Source organism: Colias philodice, chromosome 17 (genome assembly GCF_061535455.1).
Source record: "Colias philodice isolate Cphi_HAF_F1 chromosome 17, ilColPhil1 Martin Lab GWU primary, whole genome shotgun sequence".
NCBI classification, from domain to species: domain Eukaryota; kingdom Metazoa; phylum Arthropoda; class Insecta; order Lepidoptera; family Pieridae; genus Colias; species Colias philodice.
In genome coordinates this window covers 9,177,649-9,203,079 of record NC_143102.1, presented here as the reverse complement: position 1 = coordinate 9,203,079, position 25,431 = coordinate 9,177,649, and the positions used below count along the sequence as shown (strand labels likewise).

At 32.5% G+C, this 25,431-nt stretch overlaps 1 protein-coding gene across 3 annotated transcripts in view; it reads right to left on the bottom strand.

Annotated features, from left to right (window-relative positions):
• Positions 1–25,431, bottom strand: part of LOC149481264 (rho-related GTP-binding protein RhoN-like) — a 118,545-nt gene that overhangs the window by 52,797 nt on the left and 40,317 nt on the right. The window contains exon 1 of one of the 3 annotated variants that reach the window (XM_089705650.1): positions 10,637–10,975. The exons of the other annotated variants lie outside the window; for them this stretch is intronic. The gene's annotated coding sequence lies outside the window, so the exon portion shown is untranslated. Of the gene's footprint in view, positions 1–10,636; positions 10,976–25,431 lie in introns of those variants that run through there. 3 annotated transcript variants of the gene reach the window in all.

Genomic DNA, 25,431 nt, shown 5'->3' with positions numbered 1-25,431 from the left:
GCATCTGCTTTTGAAATTTCTGAAAATCTGTCAGCATTACGATGTAAAAATTAAAAGGATGAAGGTTCAATTAGTTTGAAAGTTTTTTTCATCTTACTAACTAGGCCAGAGGATTTTCAATCAACACTAGAAAAAAGTGGGATAAGCAAACAGGCAGAATAAAATCATAATTACCTTAGATAATTACATAGTATAAGACGAAGATTGCTTTATCTGTGTGTCTATATGCTTAGATCTTCAAAATTACGCAACTGTTTTTTTTTTTGAAGTGAAACTTCTTTCAGCGCGTTGAGAGTAAATTTTCAAGGTCGAATCATGCCAATACCATCACGTCCTGGAGTAAGGCGACGATTTTGGTATCATTGAATCTTACCATAGAAATATCACTTCTGACACGTGTGCCGACACACACGCTCTTTTTTATAGATAAAGTGATTCTTGAGGAAGGTTTTAGTAAGGGTTTTAGTATATAATTTAAGTTTTCTACAAAGCGAAGTCGGGCGCGATGGTAGTCTTTCACCATTAACGTAAAAAACATCAAAATGCAATACATCACGCAAAAACTCGGGAACATAATGTAAAAAACGCTCAAACGATATTGCCTGTTCCCGTGAAAGCTCCTTAGGTTTCCGTTACGCTAAGTAAAGTTTCATGTACTTGTTACGTGTACAATTAAGGCTTAGCACTTAGTTCACTGGTTTGTTTATTATTTACGCTTCGGTTGAAGTTTTGACGTGTAACTATTGAGATTTTAGATATGAAACTACACCAGTAAAACATTTAATAAACACATAAATCGTAAACGGTAAGTTTTACAAAAAAGTTTACCTGATATAAAATATGCGAAATTTTATTCTCTACAAAAAAGATCTGATCAACTTTTTCCCTAATGTAGATAGTTTCCGAGATATCGGCCAAAACCTTTTCTTTAAGATTGCGAGTGAAACTCCACCTGGATCCCTTAGCATTTTGTGTTTTAATGGTCAGTAACAGCTGACCATTCTATCTAAGGTTTTTCCTATATTAAAAAGGCTACTAGTGTTAAAACAATACATTCAAAACAATGTTAGAATAACAAAATAAAACAATAACGTCTTTACAGCTATACACACACGCTCTACATCAAGTCGTAAATAAATTTCATATATTACCGCGCCATTAAGCCACATTTTTTGCTAATAAAACTTAAACGTCATATATATTCATAGCTCTGAATTTTACGAGCAAGTAACTGAGCTCATACGAGCTTAAGCTCTGTTGAGCTTACGCTCTCATACCACAAAAGATTACTATAAGCCAGCGATGCATTGTCATCCCAGATTTTTAAAAGAATAGTTATTAAAAACTTCACGTGTGTTAAACGTAGCATTTAAAAAAATAGCGTGTGTGCTGAGCACACGTCTCAGAAGTGAAACTTCGTTGGCAAGATTCTAAGATACCAAAATCCTCCACGACGTGACGGTATCTCTACGACGCGACCTTGAAATTTTACTCTCAAGGCACGTGAAACAGTTTCACCTAAAAAATTTGTGTATTGGAAAACGCCAAAACGGCTGAAAGAATTTTCATAAATTGTAGATACATGTGTCTTAGCAGAATGTAGATGTTTCTCTCGAAGAAAGGAAAGTAAAATTTTAATTTAAAATGAAATTAATGAATTAAACCATCACTCCACAATAGTGTGGTTAAGAACATACTCAAATAAGTTACGGAATAATAGAAATCAAATCAATTAAATCGGAATGTACGTTTATTTTATTAGAGTTTGTTAGCCTGTGTTTAATCAAAAGTTAAAATAATGTTCGTAAATGTAATGTAAAATTAACTCAATTGGCGCAAATAACATGAGTCCGATCAAAAATACGAACTGATTTAAATTAAAGAAATAAAAACTAAAAAGTTTGAATTATCACATTAACTGATTTTACATAATATTAAAACCGCATCCAAATTTTTCAGAAATGCGCGCGACAAAGTTTTTTTTTATTGTATCTAATAGGTTAACAAAACAGAAATACCTAACATATTTATCATCGCTAGAGATATAAATGCTTTTTAGGAACACCGATTCCTTCTATTTCTAATATTAATTGCAAGATCTAATTTTCACGCACATTATTTTATCCAAATTAAAGTCCCTCTTAACTAAAAGCGGATCCATTTCAATCTATTTATCAAAAATTGAAATACATATTAGTAAATACTCCACTCGTAAAAGTATCAATTTGCTACCGATACTTATCCAATATGTAATATTTTCACATACCTTTACATGCCTATTGAGGGATAATGCCGAGTAATTCTATACGATGACCCCAATGGCCCTCTTATATGAATTAACTCAGATACCAGCTATAATAGAAATAGCCCTTTATCTTTTATGAGGTGGGTGGAAGGTGGTTTTATTATTTTATTGAATGAACACTATGGCAATTTGCGTGTTTACTATTTTCATGTAGGATTAGCTTTCCGCAAGCGGCTTCGCCAGCTTTGTATTAAACTTAAAAAAATTAATACTTAAACCTTCCTCGAGAGTCACTCTATGTATTAAAAGAAACCACATCAAAATCCGTTGCGTACTTTTAAAGATTTAATCATATTATATTAATATATATAAATCTCGTGTCACAATGTTTGTCCTCAATGGATTCCTAAACCACTTAACCGATTATAATAACATTCGCACACCATGTGCAGTTCAATCCAACTTGAGGGATCCCGGAGAGGTTTTATCCCGGAAATCCCATGGGAAAGGGAACTATGCGGGGTTTTCTCTGAAAACGCGGGCGAAGCCGCGGGCGGAAAGCTAGTTATATTATAAAAACAGATAGCGACTTTGTTTTATACTGCGTGGTGATACAGTAAAAGATCACGTCGGATCTTCGAAATGGTTTGCTGAAGCGTTGGTACGTAATTGATATCGATATCACGATTCATAAGCTTCTTATAACTTATAGTATGAATTTGATATAGGTTGCTCCTCAGTATATAAGATGCACTTTATGTCTCTAAATTTTATTCATTTAAAATGGCTCATTAAATTATTGAACTGGCATTTAATATTCACATTAATAATGATTGTGTATATCACCTACAGAAACAAAAATATACTTTAAATGGAACAGTTCCTTATTTTATTATTATTTCTTTTTGTGCCACATTCTCTTATTCCAAACAGGTCACAGCTATTAGCCATAAAGGCAGTATTTTCGTTAAGGCCTCAGTTAATTTACCACCTCACGTGGAAAAGCCTTGAAAACATTATTAGCTTTTACGCAGTTGGCGACTTGCCAAGAAATCTGAGCACTCTTTCGCTAACGTCAAAAATATGGCCATAGAAAGGTTCAGTACCTGAATTATATTCTAAATGTATGCAAGCCGGAAAGAAATGCTTTGTGTTAGTGAATGTTTGAATTTTTTAGCTCATATTTTCGTAGAAGTGTTGCCTTTTAGCCTGCATTTTGTGACACCCAGTTGTTTTAAATGTGTGAGTTGTGACGTCATAAATATTTTCAGGTGCGTTGAAGTTGTTAGTATATTTGGAGAGGAATTTAGGATAAATGTAAGAGAAATTAAGAAGATTCGGTTATTTCTTATGTTATTCATAACTCGTAAGTAGGAATATATATATACGAAATAAATGTATAATTATTTTATGATTGATAATCAAATATCAATCAACTGACGATGGCCGCAGATGTTCATCTTGTTTGTGAACGTAAAAAGATTTACGAAATATGAAATAAGAAGTATAAATCCTATTGCTAATTATGTTTTGATATTTCTTACGTCTTACAAGTCTTGCGGTCCAAATGTTATGAAATAATTTTAAAATAATTTGGAAAATCCAAAAGTGCACGCCTCATAATTTTTTTTAATAAATATTTATTAATTATTATTTTTGTTTATTTAATAACAATTAAACCACATCGAATCAGACCCTGAAAAATGAAAGGGTTCTATTCCTGAGCATACTCAAGCGTAAGAGAAAAAAAAGACTCGATTAGTAAAGTATTTCGGTCGCTATCGTGTTAACAAGAAAAAGGATCCGCACATACAGACACACGGACGTCCAAGACAGAACTTTTTTAAACTGTTTTTTAACTAGTTTAAATAACAAAAATGACATCAAAAATATCATGAACGTTAAAAATAGTGTTTTTTCTTAATATGTGTGTGTATGTATTATCTTACAAGTGCAATGTATGATACATAAAGACATTTTAAGTTTGAAAAATCAGATGTTTTGCGCGAAGTGACAGTAGTACCCACCTCAACGCTTCGCTTATGAGGCGTGCAATAAATGAATGTTTAATAATATAAATCGAAGCTTTTACTTAACTCTAAATATTTTTAATAAACCTATGATAACATCCTTTATAGGTACTATAGGTACCAGCTGAACAAAAATCACTGAATTTTCGTATAGATACAGATAGCAAGTTATTAACGTGCCTTTAAGACACAACATGTAAAAACACAATGAAATAAAAACCATATCTGCCTATAAGTATAACGTCATGATCATTCTAATTCCAAAACGAGCGAATCCGCGGGCGAAAGTAAGCGAAAGCATAGACAATACTTTTACAAAGGGCCATATATCACTCGCAGGCGTGATGTGACGCACAGTGGGCGCATGGCCAAAATACGGACAAAATGCACCGGTGTAAGATGTATGGCCGTTGTTTCGTTTTGCGCAGTGTGCTGTGCTTATGGGATAGTTACCTGAAACAATAAAAGAAAGGTTTTGAAATGTAGTAATGAAAGGTGGTGAGATATTTTTTATTATGTTTATTGTTGACTACACTGTTGGTATAGGTATACCTATATAATATACATTATACATAGGTAATTGTTACTTTATCTAAAAAAAGAAATATCTAGATACCTAAGTATTTTGAAAAATACTGACCATTAATTCTACTTGATTCTACTCCCATGATTATTTTATTTATCTACAGCAAGAATCGAACCTACGTCCTTTTCAAACTAAACATTACATTATTAGGTACTACAGTACCTACTTATATAGGCATCATCATAATAATACAAGCAAAGTCACGGGCAAAATCAAGTTCTAATCTAAAAATGTCACGCGTTCAGCCACCGATATTAATTTCAGCTCACTGTAATCAATCATAGACTTCGATTTCATAATACAAGCTAATACCGTGACATCGTATAGGGTAATAAATCTTAAAAGGCATTTCATTTTTCAATTCTTTCCCTTTTCTCTGTACTAATTTATTATGTGTGTGTCTGTAAAAGTGAGACAATTAAAACGCTTATACAATTTAGATGAAGTTTGATATGGACGTAGTTAATTATTAATAATAGACCAAAGCTATCAGGTAATTTTTTATTTCAAATAATGGTCGAAATAGTAAAAAAAAATTATTAATTTAACGTGTCGTTACGTATTTAAACGAAAAATGGAAAACACAAATGTTTCATTATTTATCACATACAATATTTAAAAATAATCTTTTTAATAGAACCAGTATCCATTAATCATCGCATTAAATGTTGAAACAATGTAATTTTCCGAGCCATAAAATGCTTACACACGAGGTTCACGCGAAGCGAAACTTTGCAAGCCTTTGTCAAAACAAATGTTTTTGTATAAAAGAAAAAATAGTACTTGATTAAAAAATAATTACGATAATTTATAGAAAAGCACATTGTACTTCTTTTTTTTTAAATTTGCCTAAGCTACGTGCGTTGTAACTTGTAAACGTACCTAGTTACTTTTTAGTCTGTGACTGTAGCTCCATATTTCATCCGTGATACATCGACTCCTATAGGTACCTAGTCCGTATAATATAATATTATTTTTTGTACATTTTTTGCGATTCTTTTAGTATTTTAAGATAATAGAATTTTAAATGTATTCTACATCCAAAATCTTACATATTCCGGTACCGTCAGCAACCGCAATATTTCAAGTACCGTAAAAATATATTACTATTATTTCGCGATCTTATATTCTTTTAGGTACAGGCTTAGTAAAGAGTAATGGTAGGCATGTAGGATTTATGCGTATCGCCTGCTAAATGGCTGTGAAAATTTTCAACGACCCATACTTGATGTTGTATCGAGCTATAGGAAACAATTAGCTTTTTATGTAACTATTTTTTGAACAAGTTTTGATGTATATTGAATGGATATTACTTTAATTAATATTAAATGGTTAAAGTCGTTCTTAAAGTTTCCATTGAAATTAAAAATTACTTTATAGTTTACATAGTTCTAAGGACTTTCAATATGATCATCTGGACATGTCAAGGAATAACTGTAGCTATTTTCAAAACTACAATTATCTCCGCTAATGGCCCATTTTCGGCTTGATTTTCTCTCAATAATAATGTGTGGTGTAATAATCACTACATATTATAAAACAAAGTCGCTTTCTCTGTCCCTATGTCCCTTTGTATGCTTAAATCTTTAAAACTACGCAACGGATTTAGATGCGGTTTTTTTTTAATAGATGGAGTTATTCAAGAGGAAGGTTTTAGTATATAATTTATTAGGTTTTAGACAAAGCTGGCGAAGCCGCGGGCGGTAAGCTAGTTTATAATATATCATAGGTTAAATAAGACACACATAGAAAATTATAATAACGATAAACGTAGTATCTCTTTGACTTTACCATAGTAATAACCAAACAATATCTCGACTAAGCCCGACCTATAGCAACTTCTCTATAATTAATCACGCCGTTAATGAAACCATTTATCAAACTAGCAGACGTTGCTTTTCATTTCGGCTCTAAATCCCATATACATATATTGAAACTAGATTTCCACCCGCGGCTTCACCCGCGTTTTCAAAGGAAAACCCGCATAGTTCCCATTCCCGTGGGATTTCCGGGATAAATCCAAGTTACCCTCTATATGTGTGCTAAATTTCATTGTAATCGGTTCAGTAGTATTTGCGTGAAAGAGTAACAAACACACACACATCCTCCCAAACTTTCGCATTTATAATTTTAGTAGGATATTTAAGCCAATGTAGGATTATGTTCAAGCCTAGAATTTGCTGCAGAGGTCACATTTATTACAGAATAAATTTTGGTTAGAGCAAGAACTTTGTGTAGTAAGAGAGAGACTCGAAAACGGCGCTAAATGTACTGGATTTTAACGATTTATTTACTGCATGTTACAATAAATTTTCTATTAAGAAGTCTTGTTCACAAGTTCCTTTTTCCGTTTTGGTTTTAAATGTACTGCTCGTTGTGTATCCTCCTTACAAGTGCCAAGCGTTTGAATTATTTATTATGAAATTTATTCTCTCCTAATAGTGTCTTCTAATAAATTGATAAAAATAATTAAAAAACATAACACATAAACTTAATTACAATTTTCCGTTTGTCGTTGTGTACCTAAATATAGAAATTCTTAACTGAATGTCTAAATTCTACAGTAACTTCAACAAACATCATTTGTTGGGGACGGTACTTCACAAAACGCCTATATTCGTTACAAATCCTATTAATTACTAACCACAGCTGCCTCTCAGAGCCAATTACATTTTATTGACAAGTTTCAGTCCCTGACGGTATATATTTTACGTAATACACCCCCGGGACGAACATATTTCAGGACAGGAAATATTTCAGCTTGCTGCGTTTTAATAATTGAGTGTTTTAAGATGGCAATGTGTGCAATTTGAGGGATATACTTTTTTGAATGTTTTTCCCGAAAAGAATGGAATTAGATATTTAGTTTAATAAAAGAAAGGATACAGTGGCTAAATAAAAAACATAAGTTGTAGAGTAAGAGCGAATAAATCAACTGAAGAAAGTTAATTCAAAATACATCTTAATGTAAATTACGTTGGAAATTAATTATTCTTATTTCATATTTGTTACAAAAATACACTTTTCCGTGATCATTTCATAAATTATTTTTCTACATAATATAAAGTTAACCCAGTGCACAGATAAACAATACATAAACAATAGATACAAATACTCGAGAGTCGGTAAGAAATTACTCCTATACCTATAAGTATATAGAAACCGATTATTTTCACAAAGCATCTTAATCTAGCAACTGTGTTTGCGAAGTCAAGAGAATAGAATAACACTAGAAGAGTAATTTATAAAATGTTATATCTCCGACCTCACGGAGCCAACAACATTTATATCAACTTATTTTGTCCACTTTGGCCGAATAAAGTGTAAACGTACAATACAGTTTTATTTGTAAACTACCGCCCCGGCTTCGCCCGTGGTACATATTTACGTTTTTTCTACATAAGAACCATCCACGTACTTCAAGGAATATAATGAAAAAAAAAAAAGAATTATAGAAATCGGTCCACCCGTTCACACGTGATGCCGTGACAACGCGAAACGGGCTTCATTTTAATATAATATATGGTTAGGGAGCCAGCAGCAGATTTTATGACCAAGTTCCTCTCAAGCGGTAATTTGTAAAATGCATCAAAGTATAGTATTATGAAGCCTCGTGAACGTCAGCTGGAGCTCGGTTGGGGGGATGAGCGGCTGTAGCCTCCCACGCACGTAGGAAAAAAAAATATATTCAGTCATTTCCTCTCAGCTAAAAATTTGTCAAATTGTAGCTAACCCAATATCTCAACGAAAAAAAATAATCAGCTGGTTACAACGTGGTGTATTAAACGTCAGCTGGTGTCTCGAACATGAAAAAAGAACAATTATTTTCCGTGATTTCCTCTCAAACAAAAATTTACCTGATGATAGCTTATATGTAACTGTGGATAAATATATAAGTCAGCTGGCTGTATCTTGGTGGAAAAACCGTCAGCTGATACTTTGAAAGTTATTACATAGGAGTTAGACAGAAGCATCTATTGCAAATTTATATGCATCAGCTGACTAGGTTTTCCTCAACTTATTGCTAGCTGATTTTTTTTATTTATCGCATCAGTATATTAACAATCAGCTCACAAATTTTCATCTGAGAGGAAATGACGTATCTTTAATTATTCGACATTGCGCTTCAATATAAGAGTTAAGTTGAAATAAACATTCAGTATCAATATTTTTGAAACGAATAAGTATGAAATCAAATAATTTTATATATTTAAATAATTAAATAATCAATTAGCAATAAATGAACTAGTTACTCGATATATAATATTTATTATATAAACTTGATAAAAAATGATAATGAGAACAATATGATTTATTCGTTTTCGCTCTGGCTTGAGTCACTTTCCTCTCTTTCCGATTCATTATCAGAGTCGTTATATACCAACGATGTAAGTTTTGCAGGACGTCAACATAAAGTCAGATTGAAATAATTTCTCGTAAATGTTAATAAATGTTAAATGAAGAGTTTGTTTGCCATATGTACGGATTTAATCGTCTAAAAAAGATCAATGATTAACGTAGTTATTTTTATTTAATACTTTTTAGTGTATTTTTCAACACGAATCCAACGAGCCCAAACTCGATACCTAAAGTTGAGTCAATATATTACCGAGTTCCTATGGCCACCTTCCGATTCCATCATCAAATCAGCTCTATATCATGATAATGTTTCATCGCTATCCAATTTACATACGTATACAAAATTTCAGCTCAATCGGTTACCAGGAAGTGAATCAACTTTACTTGCTTCATTTCAATTAAGTCATCGAGATTAGACAAAAATGTTCATAAAATAAAAACTACTGGGCCTATCCGAATAAATCCGAATCCGAATTTTTATGGGACCAATTCGACACCATTCCGCATCAAACAAAAAAAAAAGAATCACGTCAATCGTTTCAGAAACCTCGGAGTAATCGGTGAACGGTTTGGACGAGAAACTACAGTGGGGAGCCCATGTCAACACCGCTGCAGGTAAGCTCAGTTCTGCTGCATATGCAGTCCGAAAAATAAGGCATCTCACCGATGAAGATACGGCTAGATTGGTTTATTTCAGCTACTTTCATAGCATTATGTCCTATGGAATTCTACTGTGGGGCAGGGCTGCAAATATAGAAACTATTTTTATCTTACAGAAAAGAGCCATTCGCTCTATATATAATTTACGTGCTCGGGACTCACTAAGAGATCATTTTAAGAATACTGGTATCCTTACTGTACCATCACAGTATATATTTAATAATATCTTGCATGTACACAAAAGCTCTGACTTAGACACGATTATGGCACAAGGAACAAGAATAGAATTGAAATGCCATTTTTCCGATTAGCTAAAGTTAAAAATTCATTTATGGGTCAAGGTATACGCTTATACAATAGAATTCCTCACAATATTAAAGAGTTTAGTAGTTCTAAATTTAAAACTTACATAAAAAATGTACTAGTTCAGAGAGCGTACTACAGTATTCAGGAATATATGGACGATAAAGACCCATGGAGGGTTGTCGCGTAAAAACCACAGGACAGTTCTTTGGCATATTATGTAGTTAGGTAGATATAAGTTACATATTATGTAAATTTATTGACATTATTTAAAAGAGCAACTATGGAGTTTCTTGCCGATTCTTCTCCATAGATACTGCTTTCCGAATCGGTGGTAAATGTTAAAAATACTATGTAATGACGATTCGAAAGTGCTACTAAATAGTAGTCTAATTGAATAAATGAATGTTTGAGTTTGAGTTTGTTTGTTTGAACATACATAAAAAAACATACCGGCCGAATTGATAACCTCCTCCTTTTTTTTGAAGTCGGTTAAAAAATCAGCTAGCAATAAGTTGAGGAAAACCCAGTCAGCTGATGCATATAAATTGGCAATAGATGCTTCTGTCTAACTCCTATGTAATAACTTTCAAAGTATCAGCTGACGGTTTTTCCACCAAGATACAGCCAGCTGACTTATATATTTATCCACAGTTACATATAAGCTATCATCAGGTAAATTTTTGTTTGAGAGGAAATCACGGAAAATAATTGTTCTTTTTTCATGTTCGAGACACCAGCTGACGTTTAATACACCACGTTGTAACCAGCTGATTATTTTTTTTCGTTGAGATATTGGGTTAGCTACAATTTGACAATTTTTTAGCTGAGAGGAAATGAATGAATGTATTTTTTTTTCCTACGTGCGTGGGAGGCTACAACCGCTCACCCCCCCAACCGAGCGCCAGCTGACGTTCACGAGGCTTTATAATACTATACTCTGATGCTTCTGACGAATTATCTCTTGAGAGGAAATAATGAACCCAATTTGCACCTGGCTCCCTAACTAATATATATACTAGCAGAATACTTTTAATTATTCTGTTTTATAGGTTTAGGTTTTATCATGTAAAAATTGTAAGCGAAGATGCGAGCTGATGGTAAAACATATAAAGAAAACAAATATTGAATAGCTGGTTTCAAAATAAAACATATCTTTCTATTTGTCTGGCTACTAATGACTAATGACGGGTTTTAATATAGGAATTAACAATTCTTTGTACCATATATTCTATTCTTGAAATATTTAGAAAATTCCCATCAAACAGCTTCCAAGCAAGCAATGCCGTAGTACAAAGCTAGTATCTATATAATACAGTAATTTCACAGATTCTAGTGTAAATTCTAGAAGCCTGGGACATGCGACTAAGCGTGCAAAATGGCCGACTATAGTATTAATGATACACTGACATACGACGCTTGGTGTTCAGTTCATTTCAATGTCTATAACTGTAAGGTATAAAATATGGTTAGATATAATTAAAAAAATGTGTAAAGTCATGGTTATTGTTAGTTTGAATACTATACTACTACAAATAATTATTTACAGTTTAATGAGTAATCAACACGTCTCTAGAAATTTAAGAAATAAGAATTCACTTCACAGAAGACACAAAGCTCTTCAAAGTGCTTGCGCAAGTGCAGATTACATTACAATACCGTTTCTTAAAGATATTTCCGTTACCTTAATTACTAATTACTAATTAGTAATTACCATTCTTATGGGATTGCTTCCTATTTGGAATCCCATATACGTATTTAAATACCAAGGCATTAACATGTAACGTTTGTACATTTTAAATTGTTTTGTTTTATGTACTTTCATTGTAATTTGTTGTACAATAAAGAGTAAATAAATAAATAAATAAATAAATAACATTGATGCTTTTCACATAACAAGGATATGATCGAAACATAATATTATCATAAATCGAATTAACCTGATATTGCTTACCAAATCCTTGTCAAGCTAACTACCATTTAGTTACCTTATAAATAGTTGCGAATTTACAATAAAATAATCGATGCAATTAATCCTCCATATTCAAGCTTAGAAACTACCCACAGTAGGAAAGCTGTGAAATTACATCGAGTTGGCAGCAAAAAGTTTATCGACGAGTGTCTAGCATCTGGCGCGGACAAAACCTTTTTAAGCGTTTACCAATAATGTTTTAGACAAATGTTATAGGATACATGGACAGACTTATTATGTTGGACTAGTATAAGCACGTGGCTTCGCTCGGAGTAATCGTACAATACCCAGGTGAGATTAAAACCTACATGTTCTCCTAATTTTAGGACGTAGTATGGACTGAAAAAAGAATAATCTTATGTATATTGGAGATCTATTCCAACTTACGAATTGATAATCTTGTATACATATAATAAATCTGTAGAAGGGTCAATTCTGTACATTGAAAATTTTGAAAAAATAAATAGCACCCCTGCTATTGTTACTGGATCGATACCAAACCCAAATATGTGATTAAAAAATTTTTTGTCTGTCTGTCTGTCTGTCTGTATGTGAAGACATCACGTGAAAACTAACGGTTCGATTTCGATGAAACTTGGTATAATTAAACCTTATTATCCTGGGCGTAAAATAGGATACTTTTTATCCTGGAAAAATACGTAGAAAAAAATTAATCTTAATTTTCCATCCACGCGAAGACCGACATCCGCGCGGACGGAGTCGCGGGCGGAAGCTAGTGTAGAATAAAGAATTAGGTTAATTGTATGAATAAACAAGTAATACATAATATAAAAAGAGGGCCGTTTTATTTAATAAATTATTGTTCCAAAATACAGTTTCATCAAGAAATAACAATATATGTAACATGTTATTAATTGTTAAACGTATATGATAAAATATAAATTCCTATAGGTATAGGTATACTCCTTCAATTTAATTTAATGTACCTATTCAAGACGCGCGCTCGTAACAAGACAATTTCCTTATATTATTCATATTTCGACATCAGAAAGACTTTTTAACCAATTTATAATGTTTAGTTACTTTTCTTTATAAAATACTAGCGGTCCGCCCCGGCTTCGCCCGTGGTACATATTTCGCAATAAAAGGTAGCCTATGTTCTTTCTCAGAGTCTAAAGATTATCTGTGCCAAATTTCATCAAAATCGGTCCAGTAGTTTATGCGTGAAAACCATACATACATACATACAAACCTTTCCTCTTTATAATATTAGTATAGATTAGTATAGATATCATTAAGTGATGTACGGTGATACTTGTGTGCTACGTAAAAAAATTATACATTCCAATATTCCTCATCATTTATCCTGTTTCGGGTTTATGCCATTGGAGCTGAGTTACTTACATTTGACACAAAAATTTAATCAAATCCATACTAATATTATAAATGCGAAAGTAACTCTGTCTGTCTGTCTGTTACTCAATCACGCCTAAACTACTGAACCAATTTGCATGAAATTTGGTATGGAGATATTTTGATACCCGAGAAAGGACATAGGCTACCTTTTATTGCGAAATATGTACCACGGGCGAAGCCGGGGCGGACCTCTAGTATAAAAATAATCTGTAATAAAAAAACTTATATACCTACTTGTGTCGTATTTCATATTTCGCATTAATTATAATAAATATTCATAAAAATACTTAAGACACAGACAAACTTTCATAGGTATTATATTATTATCTGTGCTATAACTATTAGCATAGATACTCTATACTCTATAGTGTCATATTCAGGCCAACCTGTTGCTAGCATGAAAGTCGTAAAAAACCGTTCATTTTTATTCCGATCTATTGCCTAGATAGATACACCAAATCTAGACTGGAAAAATAAATGTTTATGAATCTATCGACCCGTATTACTGTTATTTGAATTAGATCTATCCATAATTTGGCTAGACGTGTGATTAGCGCATAATTTAGTATCGACTAGCTTTTACCACAAATAATATATGATCTTACTTAATTCTATATCAGATTGAAATGTATCAATTTATTTAGAATATATCTTGTTAAATACATGTAAAACGACAAAACAAAAAATAAGTAGGCAACGTAAGAATTTACTTCATAATAGTTAAAAGCGACATTGCCAATCATTTTTATTGAAACACCAAAAAACCGCACCAAAGTTAAAAGCAAAATCTTCAATTATCATTCCAAAACAAGACAATTTCTTAATCACGTAACAAAGTACAGAAATAAATCTATAAAAAAATAACTTCCGTTCGTTTTAATTATAAGAAAGATCTAGTTTAAATCATTAGTGCTCCACATGTTTCTAGGTGTTACCGGTATATCAACTAGTGCCGTTGGAAAGTCTTCTAATGAAACACATCCGTCAATCATAATATACTTATATGTATGTGAAATCAATACATCTATTATCTATACTAATATTATAAAGCTGAAGAGTTTGTTTGTTTGAACCCGCTAATCTCGGGAACTACTGGTCCGATTTGAAAAATTCTTTCGGTGTTAGATAGCCCATTTATCGAGGAAGGCTATAATTAGGCTATATAATATAATGTCGCTAAGACCAACAGGAGCAGAACACAACTAGTATGGGATATAAGCTGGAATCTACGGCGTCTCATATAGGTAAAAAGTCTCCATGCTTAACCAGAGTAGAATAATCTGTGACTGTTCAGTGAATATTCTATGAATTTCCTACTGTCGTTTGTTTTTGAGTGGTGCCTGAAAATCTTTTTCGTTTATAGAGTAGGAGTATAGTGTAGTATTATAGTTTAAAGTGTAGTATTAGTAGGAAGGATCTGTAGAATAGTGTATTTTTAACCTTTTTATAACATGTAATAATTATTAATTACATGCTTGGATAACACTTAAAGCATAAAACGTGACAAACTATATAATAAAATCCATACTAATATAATATTATAAATGCGAAAGTCTCTGTCTGTCTGTCTGTTACTCAATCACGCCTGAACTACTGAACCAATTTGAATGAAATTTGGTATAGATATACATATTTTGATACCCGAGAAAGGACATAGGATAGGTTTTATCCCGGAAATCCTACGGGAACGGGTTTTTCTCTGATAACGCGGGCGAAGCCGCGGGCGGAAAGCTAGTGTAAAACATCAATTTGTAGTTAGATATTTAACTTCTCATAATTAGATTTTCGACTAAGAATAGTCTGATAAGTGGATAAACCCAGATAACCTAGTTTTATTGTCAAGCCGTACTTGAAGTTAATTTAATTTATGATATTGTGACAAACTTAATATCCTATTCGAATACTAATATCGTTAAAAACACGATTTAAAGCTTACAAGAACTACCTTTCGCTTACAATATCCGTCTTGGGTTTCGCATTCATTTTAAATTATAAGTTTGACATTATTTTCAAGGACGTTCATTCTTATAATTTAAATATTTATTTAACAACTAGCTTTCCGCCCGCGGCTTCGCCCGCTTTGTCTAAAACCTAATAAATTATATACTAATACCTTCCTCTTGAATCACTCGTTTTTTAAAAAAAACCGCATCAAAGTCCGTTGCGTAGTTTTAAAGATTTAAGCATACATAGGGACAGAGAAAGCGACTTTGTATACTATGTAGTTCACTACATAGTATAATCTAAAACTATATTATTGAAATGATTGAAATAAAAACACCACACATTTTTTGAAGTTAACCTATAAAAAATATGTGTTTCATGTGTTGGATAGTTTATTTATCGAATTTGGTTCAGATAACATCGCGCTTCGACTAATAGAGATGAAGCATCAATCAAAAATATTTCAAAAATGGGAAAAATCGTTTTGAAAGCAAACGAAAAAGCGTGGATCCGTTCGATATACAATTATGTTTATTTTATATTTATCTACAATCACAATTATTTTCTTCCTAAACTTAAATTTAGTATTAAAAACATTTCGAAAAAAATCAGATGTGGCCAACCTTTTGTTACTAAAAATTATATTTTAGGTCATTGCCAACCGGTTAATTCCGAAAGTACTTATCGGTGGACAAAATTGCGATAAGTTTGAACGTGTATCTTTGGATTAAGTAAAAAGTTGATTGTAATATACTCGTTAAAATTAAAACCAATTAAAATACGCTGTACTGGTTTATCGCTATATAATCTTTATCGACTGCACCTTTAAAAATTATGGCTGATTATATTAAATTTATAATCATTTATTAACTTTTTTTTCGTTAAAAAATTAAGACATAAGCCAAATTATATAACTTTCATATTTAAAATAAAAGAGGTAATTGCATGGAAAATATGTTTATGTATAACAATTACTTATATAAACAATTTATATAAAATTTATGTATTTGAGACATATATTATATATCTTCCTCACACCAAATCATGAACATCAGGCAAGAAACAATCCCCATTCATGTTACCTTAAAATTAATGTCGCTACATAATAGGATTATACATCCCTGTCAAAAATATAAACGAGCGAACATGTCGTGATGGTATATGATGTACTGTCCTGAGTGTTGAGTGATGCTAGCAGTGGTAACTTGGTAAGATATATAGCGCATCAAGTTCGGAATTCTATGATCTTCTGGAATCGTATTTAGTAAATTGATGTAAGTATGTGTTTAGGAACGATAGATTAATAGTAATATGAGATAGTATAGATTAATTTTTCGTTATTTTTACTTTAGCGAGAGACGTTCTCAATAAGAAAAAGAACAGAATAATTCACTCAAACTTGCGTAATAAGAAGCCAAATAAATTAATTATAATACATGTTTATTTTAAGAACACAAGAAAAGAAATATCAAAAAAAAAAAAAAATAAAGCAGAAACAATTTAGACATGAATTATAATTTACATACTCAACAAATTGTCTTTGCCCAATCTATGCTTTTATAACACAGAGATAAACATTTTTAATTCAAGGAACATTACTTCGTTGTGGTTATGATAAGTAAATATGTAGGTACATATTGTATTACGTCGAGAAGTTAAACTATTAATTTCGTGTTTCATATATTACTAGCTGCTCCGCGCGGTTTCACCCCCGTGGCTCCACTCCTATTACCCGTAGCATGATGATATATAGCCTTATAACCTTCCTCGATAAATGGACTATCTAAGTTCTAACACTGAAATAATTTTTCAAATCGGATCAGTAGTTCCCGAGATTAGCGCGTTCAAACAAACATACTCTTCAGTCTTCAGCTTTATGATATTAGTATAGATGTACTTATGTAGGTACATTATACTTATGAACCTACTATCATAATTTAGAAAGACATAATTCATAAGAAAATGTAATTCCAATAGTTAGGATTGAACTTTAACCTTCCAGTAAGATACAGTCAAAACCATTAAAGCATTAAAGAAATAACATCTTTTTAAAATCCATTACTCGTTCAGATACTCACGAAATATTAGGAGAATATTCGCAAAAAATTAAATATATTTCCCCGACGCGTTCGAACGAACATTATTTATCTTCTTTTCCTTTTATTGTGGATAACAAACATTCAAGAGCTGACTCGTAACTCCAGGATAATAATGTTAGGGCTTCACTCAAGTTCGTTCGAACCGAAGGTTTTTATGCCCTACTAAAAACAATTGCGATTCTCGTTGGCATGATTTTTCTTGCCTTATTATACGATTTTTATTTAGGTTAACACAGCCGTTACTAATGCCATCTGGATGATTTTCTCTTTTTTAATGCATTCTATAAAATATTTTTGCTTACGAACAGAACGTAGAATGAAGTTTTAGCTATAACCACACTCAAAGAAGACCACACCATTCAAACAAAGCCCATATTGTATCAACGATTTCTACACTAATATTATAAAGAGGAAAACTTTGTTTGTTTGTTTGTTTGTTTGTTTGATTTTAATGAATAGGCTCATAAACTACTGGACCGATTTTAAAAATTCTTTCACCATTCGAAAGCTACATTATCCACGAGTAACATAGGCTAGGTTTTATCCCGGAAATCCCACGGGAACGGGAACTATGCGGGTTTTTCTTTGAAAACGCGGGCGAAGCCGCAGGCGGAAAGCTAGTATTTTATAAACCGGGCTTTTTAAACCGTTAAAATTCTTGTCCAGACAAACAATTCATATCCCCAATTTCATCGCGAACCCAATAATTCACTTCCATAAGTCAATAAAGAAGCGAAGTGTATTTCGATTTCTATCGTAAAAGTTAATAGTCATGGCTTCCGTGAGAAAATGATAAATCAGGCGCTTTAGACAAAGCCATCGATCTAAAGAAAGGGATTGTGCCGGAACCAATCCGTCAGATAGATTAGCTATCTTCCGCGTTTACCTTTGAACGATTTCTTATCATAGGGTTAGTACACTTGGGAAGACCCTTGTAAGCTCGATTTCACTATGTGCGGTCGAGTGTTGGAATCTTATTGTCATATACTCAATCTTATTTGATTATAGACCAAAGCTGTATTGTGATACAGAATGATACAATAAAATGGTTATAAGTAACTAGCTGTGCCCCGCGGTTTTACCCGCATTGCTCTGCTCCTGTTGGTCGATGATATATTATAGCCTTATAGCATTATCTCACACCGAATTTTTCAAATCGGACCAGTAGTTCCCGAGATAAGCGCGTTCAGACAAACAAACAAACTCTTCAGCTCTATAATATTAGTATAGATAAGAATATTATTTACCTACATCATTATGTGCAAAGCAAATGGGTCAGAAACTGACCAGCCGACCAGACAAAATTTCGAAATTTCAAATTTAAATTTCAAAGGTGAATTAAAGCCATGCAAATTATGGACCTGTTTTTTGGAACCATCCGTTAAGAGCGTAATCAGGTGGCACATTTAGATAGCTACACCGCAAGGGTAAGAGATCTATATATTATGTTGAAAGGAGTGAAGGATAAACACCGCTTTAGTTTTGCTTGAGATGAGAATCTTTAAGATAGTAACTATAGAGTTCAATGTTATTTTATTTAAAACTATCTGTTGCCCGCAGCTTCGCCTGCGTGGAAAAGGTAAATTTTCCTTACTTTCGGATGCATTTGTTAATAGAAGATATATAAGACTACGGCTACATTTTCAATAATATACTATGTATTTACAAATGGTGCTTTATAAATAAGTTTACGAAGAAGTGTTATCGACATCAAATGATAATACATACAATATAAAGTATGGCAGGATATTGAACATAGAATACGATTAATAGAATAATTAATTTGACTGTAAAATCCTAAACCCTTATAATGAAATCGTAACTTCTGAAACTATGAAGGACCGAAGAATCCTCTTAAACTATAGGTACTCTAAATACAAGAGATATACTAAATTGAATTCCGCTTTACTACAGTCGTTTAAAACTATTAAAGGCTTCGTTTTACGTATTTATCCAACGCCAGTAAACAACTAGGGGATTACCATGATGTCTTACCAGTTTTATTTCGAGTGTGAGAAAGGGATGGCGCTAGACGACCTATATAGCGCTGTCACTTTCCCACACTGGAAATAAAACTACTTTAACACTTACGGTTGAATTAGAGAGCACTAGAACAATGCCCTAGGTCACAAAGCACATCAATTTCGTCGAGACTTAATCCTAGCACTAAATAAACTTTAGAAGTCTCCCGAATGACTCCAATTCAATTTTAGTAAAGTGACAAAACAAATTTATAGTGGTTTTATGTACCATTTTTATTACTGACTTGATTTTATTCCTATAGTCTGAGTCTAGTATACATTCATCACTCTTGCTATCTTGTAGAGTGTAGACCATTTAACTTCTTACTATTTACCGTTGTAAGGGATGCGATAGGTTTCGTTTTTAAATTGATTAAAACGTAATAGATTTAGTCCATCAATCAGTCCTTTAAATCGGGTCTTTTTAAATCTCCCGAGTTTAAAAGAATGTTCATTATAGTGAGCGCATTAGATAATTTTTGTAATATCAAGTTAAAAAACAATTGATATAAGAATAATATATTACTAAAACAAAAAGTTGTTGTTTAAATGCTGGAAATCTGATAGCATAATATGTATATTAAATTATAACATATCATGAATCCTTACTTGTCCTAAATAGAGTGCGTACATTTTTCCTAAAAGAAGGTGAAATTAAAACATGTTTCCTGAATAACTAAATACGTTTTCGTTTGGGGTTTCAACTGGGTCTTAACATTATTTTAACGAATTAAACTTGTTCCAATTATTAATGTTTCATGTAACATTCCTTTCAATGTAACTGCTATATTCTTGACATTTTCTACGGGAAGTAAGCTTTCATAGCTTTGAATGTGAAATTTGCTATTTATGTGCAGCATTTACGTGTATAAGACCGGACATATGTACAAGTTCTGTGTATGGAGAAAGATTACTTGAATGTACATCTGTAGTCTTAATAATATCTTCGCTTTGCATCTGAATATGCTGTGTTTACGTTAATTGTATATGATTTATACAGAAGGAAATTTGCTTGAGGTTCCTTACAATTAATGCCAAAATATGGCTTATATTTTCACTGGATGGATCCGATTTTGCATGAAATTTAGTGTGTATGTATATATCTACTTGTAATGTGTAAATATTGATGGAGCATTGGAGAAAACAAGATTTAAACGGATACAGAAAGACTTTCTTTTCTCAATGTGTTCAGTAAAAGCAAGCAAAACCAAGCAAAACCAACAGTGGGAAGCTTATCCATCCATACAAATGACAATAAACAGTATTATAATATTTGTAATTAATATTTGATTATTTCATTAAGTTACAATAAAAGTTATGTGAAGTTAATAAGTTAAAATAAATTACAGCATCAGAGAATATTGATATAATAGCGCTAATAAGAAAAAATGAAAATGGCGACTCCTTGTTCTTTGAAGTTAATCTACTTACCGCAATTTTTCTTTGAGAGCCAATATTTTAAGACCTCTCTCAAACGATTTCAGTATATTAAGAGATTAATTTCTTAGAGTCAAAGCTTTTAGCGCGGTAACGATATTGTAATTCAGTGATTTATAGATGAACATTATTTAAGTGTATTATTTTGCCACAATATAAAATTATTTTGGTGAGAAGAATCTTTTAAAAAGTGATGACTTTATTGTTTAAGACTTTTCGAATAAACAAGCAGTTGTAAAATATAATAAAAAAATGCTTTGATAAAAGGCTAAAGAAAAAAGACCACCACAAGACGGCAGGGTTGTCACCTGACGCTCTTCAAGGATAATATAAAATCCTGTTACCGCGAAAATAAAAGTAAAATTTACCTTCGAATATTCAGCACCCTATCTAGCTTCCCGAGGCTCCCGAATATAATACTTACGTAATATTAAGATTTACAGTGTATGCGCCTTGCTTACCTGAAAAATAAAATTTCATATGAAGGTTTTACGTTACATATAATATTTTAAATTACTTCAATTCTAAATAATGGTAAGAATTAAGTAAACGCATTTAAAGCGCGTTAAATAAGCTTTTATAATCTGTTATACAATAAGGTAATCAAGGAAACGTAATTTCCATCAAAATTGATAACATGACATAAAACCATAAACTGCAATTTTATGAAAATAAATAATTTTGAAAGAAAAGATTAACGTTATTTGCAGCAATGTCGTATACATTAATTGGAACTTGAAAAGCGTTATTACAAACTATGAAAATATTCGTAACAGAGAAATGGATAGCCAAGCTCAAAACAATTTAATATTTATTTCTATTTTAATTCTCTTCTATTGCTTGTTACTCGTAGTTATTAATACTGGAACGGGGAATATTATTGCTTCTTAGAATATGTTCATTCGTTAGCAAAATACTACATCTAAAGAAAATGTAGAGTAGGTACATATAATATGATATTTAGTAGGAATGTAGGTAAGTGTGATATCGTGTTCGATTACATTACTTGTGCCTCATCGTAATATTTATATCCATATTGAATTTAATCAAATTAACAATTAATAATTTCTCGATAGTAACAACAAATGACAAAAATAGTATGAATACTGTCGCTTATTTTAATAAAAATAACACATTAAACACCTCTTATTAAATAAACATAATCAAGTAGTAAAAACAATAAAAATACAGAGCCAAAGATTTCAGCATACCCGTCAAAACGTATGGATTTGTCTGTTGTCTGAAGATAAGCTCTGCCTGTTCCCAGTTAGTAGATTGACAACAAATGTCACGGTAAAACCCTTGAGAGACATATTTTTAAGAGGTTTCCCCGCTATTAGCATAAATTGAGAGCTTCTTTGCTCGTAAATTAGACTTATTCAAATTAAAGTGAATTTATTTGACGTCAGTTTATAATCAGGTTTCTTGTAAAAATCCTTCCTATCTTTAATTGGACCACGTATTTAGCCACTCTTCATTTTCAATTCGGACGAATACTTACAAATATATATACTTTAATATTCAGCCGAATATTTAAATAACTTGCCTACATTAATAACTTTTTAGGACAACTTGGGGCGAATACTTAAAAAAATTGCCTACATTAATATTTTTTACAAGACAACTTTTTAAGATGAATTTCTTCAATTAAGACAATATATATAGCAAACCTTTAACCATCTATTTGTATAAGTAAAGGTGCAGATATTTTATTTTCAGGTCACCTGTGATTGGTCGCGGAAGAATTCCAACCAATACCCGCGGCCCCATCATTAAAGCGGCTCGACGGAACACAGTGGGGTTTTAGTCGGTAAGAATCCGACATAACCCACGGCTTCTTCCCCGGGGACCGTGGGTATCTTTGGAAGATTTCTCCACTTAAAAAAAAAAGTCACCTGTGATTGACTTCTAGGTACTTTAATCTATAGGTAATGCCTTTATAAGCTGGCTCCTAGGAAACTCTTGATAGATAATTAAAAATCCTCTCTGATACGTTTCCCTCATTTGCAGTAAGAATTGAAATCAAGAATTCTCTCAATGGTTAACGATTACAAAAGTTCAATCCGACTTAACCTACTTCTATTTTTAACTTTAAAAGCATGCCTATTGAGTTTTTAATCGCAGTTGCCATCGCATAACCTTTGAAATACCTAACAGGGTTGCTAGTTATTAAAAGGAACTATAAAATATTTAATTAGATTTTAATAGCTATGAATAAATTTATCTATCGTATAAAAATAACTACGAGTTAAATTAAACACTGTAAAAACTAAAAAAATCATTACATTCTGTCTAGAATTCGCAGCAAAATACGACAAAATATAATGAACGATTCCATTTAGACGAAGATACCTACCGGTGTGAAATATATATCCTCAAATAATTCACAATAATTTTGTAGTGCAAATGTATTAAATATTTAAAATATGTAGGTAAATGATACCATAAATTTTTTTAAATAAATAATTGTTTTAAAATATTTTGTAGAGACAGCCCTAGCTGAAGAATAGTTGAAGTCTTTTGTAAGTAAACAAAGGGTTCGATAATATTGAAAATGACTTGGTGACCAAGAGATCTATTGCAAAATATTTGTGAAATACTTCTGAAGGAAAATTTACGTCGCGAATAGAACTGAATGAAGTTATTAATTTAATTTAATATTAACTTAGGTCTATTGGTTTTTGTATAAAAATAAGCCTTTCTTATTTCAAGCCCTAATCTTTATGTATAAACTTCGCGTGAAATGTTTCAGTAGTTTTTATGATAAAAAGCATCATTTATCTTCACGATTTACATCAATCTTCACATCCATAATTTTTTTGAAGTGAAACTTCTTTAGGCGCGTTGTTAGGAAAATTTCAAGGTCGCGTCATGACAATACCGTCACGTCATGGAGTAAGGCGACGTTTTTGGTATCTTTGAATCCTGCCAAAGAAGTTTCACTCCTTACACGTGTGCTCGGAACACACGCTCTTTTTCCGTATCTTACTCTCTTGTGGTACTACTACTTTACTGTCGCGTTCCGTACGGTGAGTGAGGGGTCCGGAGGCCCACATCCCTTCCCATCCCCTACCCATCCTCTCCTTCCCTATCCTCATTCCCTCCCATCCTCGCCCCTTCTACCTAACTCCTTCCAAATCCCTTTGAGGACAGCAACACATCCACTTCCCAGTGGAGTGGATGCTTATGGGCGGCGTGTATCGCTTAACACCAGGCAACGCGTCTGCTCGTTTGCTATCCTATATCATAAAAAAAAAACTATCCATAAGAAAAATACATTAATAACCAACCGACTAGCATATATTTATACAACCAACACTTCCAATAAGTATAAACTACTGCCTTTACACTGGCTTTAAAAAACTTTAAATAAAATATTTCGCTTTGAAAGCCTTGCAAGATGTGAACTCCAACTAACTTGCAAACTAGGCTGCTTTGCCCTTTTTTTAACATTATTATACCGAACTTTATCATTAAAAAACGTCTCAGCAGCACGTGTAGTTTCCACGTGTATAAATAAACTGTATTTATAAAAGAAAAACTTTACATACATATATATTTACTAGCGGCCCGCCCCGGCTTCGCCCGTGGTACATATGAAAAATAGATGTTGGCCGATTCTCAGACTTACCCGATATGCACAGAAAATTTCATGAGAATCGGTCCACCCGTTTCGGAGGAGTATGCAGACTAACATTGTGACACGAGAATTTTATATATATAAGACTAGCGGTCCGCCCCGGCTTCGCCCGTGGTACATATGAAAAATAGATGTTGGCCGATTCTCAGACTTACCCGATATGCACAGAAAATTTCATGAGAATCGGTCCACCCGTTTCGGAGGAGTATGCAGACTAACATTGTGACACGAGAATTTTATATATAAGATTACATACAAATCAAAAAAAGCTATCTTTAATGATAAACAGCCTTTGGTTTATGATGAACGAGTCAATACTAAATACTTTATGTGAACATTAAACTTATGGAAACTGAATAACTAAAAAGTGATGAACGAAGACGTGTAACATACAACCACTAGGTATAATTTGAGTATATGGAATAATATATTAGTTTAACTATCGTTGCGGGCATTTTAAGCACCAGAATAGACGAACTTACTGCATTGGAAGCACTAAATTAACGACCAAAACTGGTAACCAACCGTCCTCTCTAAAGATGTGAGCTTAGAATGATACATACATATACATAATGCAGCTAAAGTGAGTGAGCTTCTAGTTAATCTTATATATAAAATTCTCGTGTCACAATGTTAGTCTGCATACTCCTCCGAAACGGGTGGACCGATTCTCATAAAATTTTCTGTGCATATCGGGTAAGTCTGAGAATCGGCCAACATCTATTTTTCATATGTACCACGGGCGAAGCCGGGGCGGA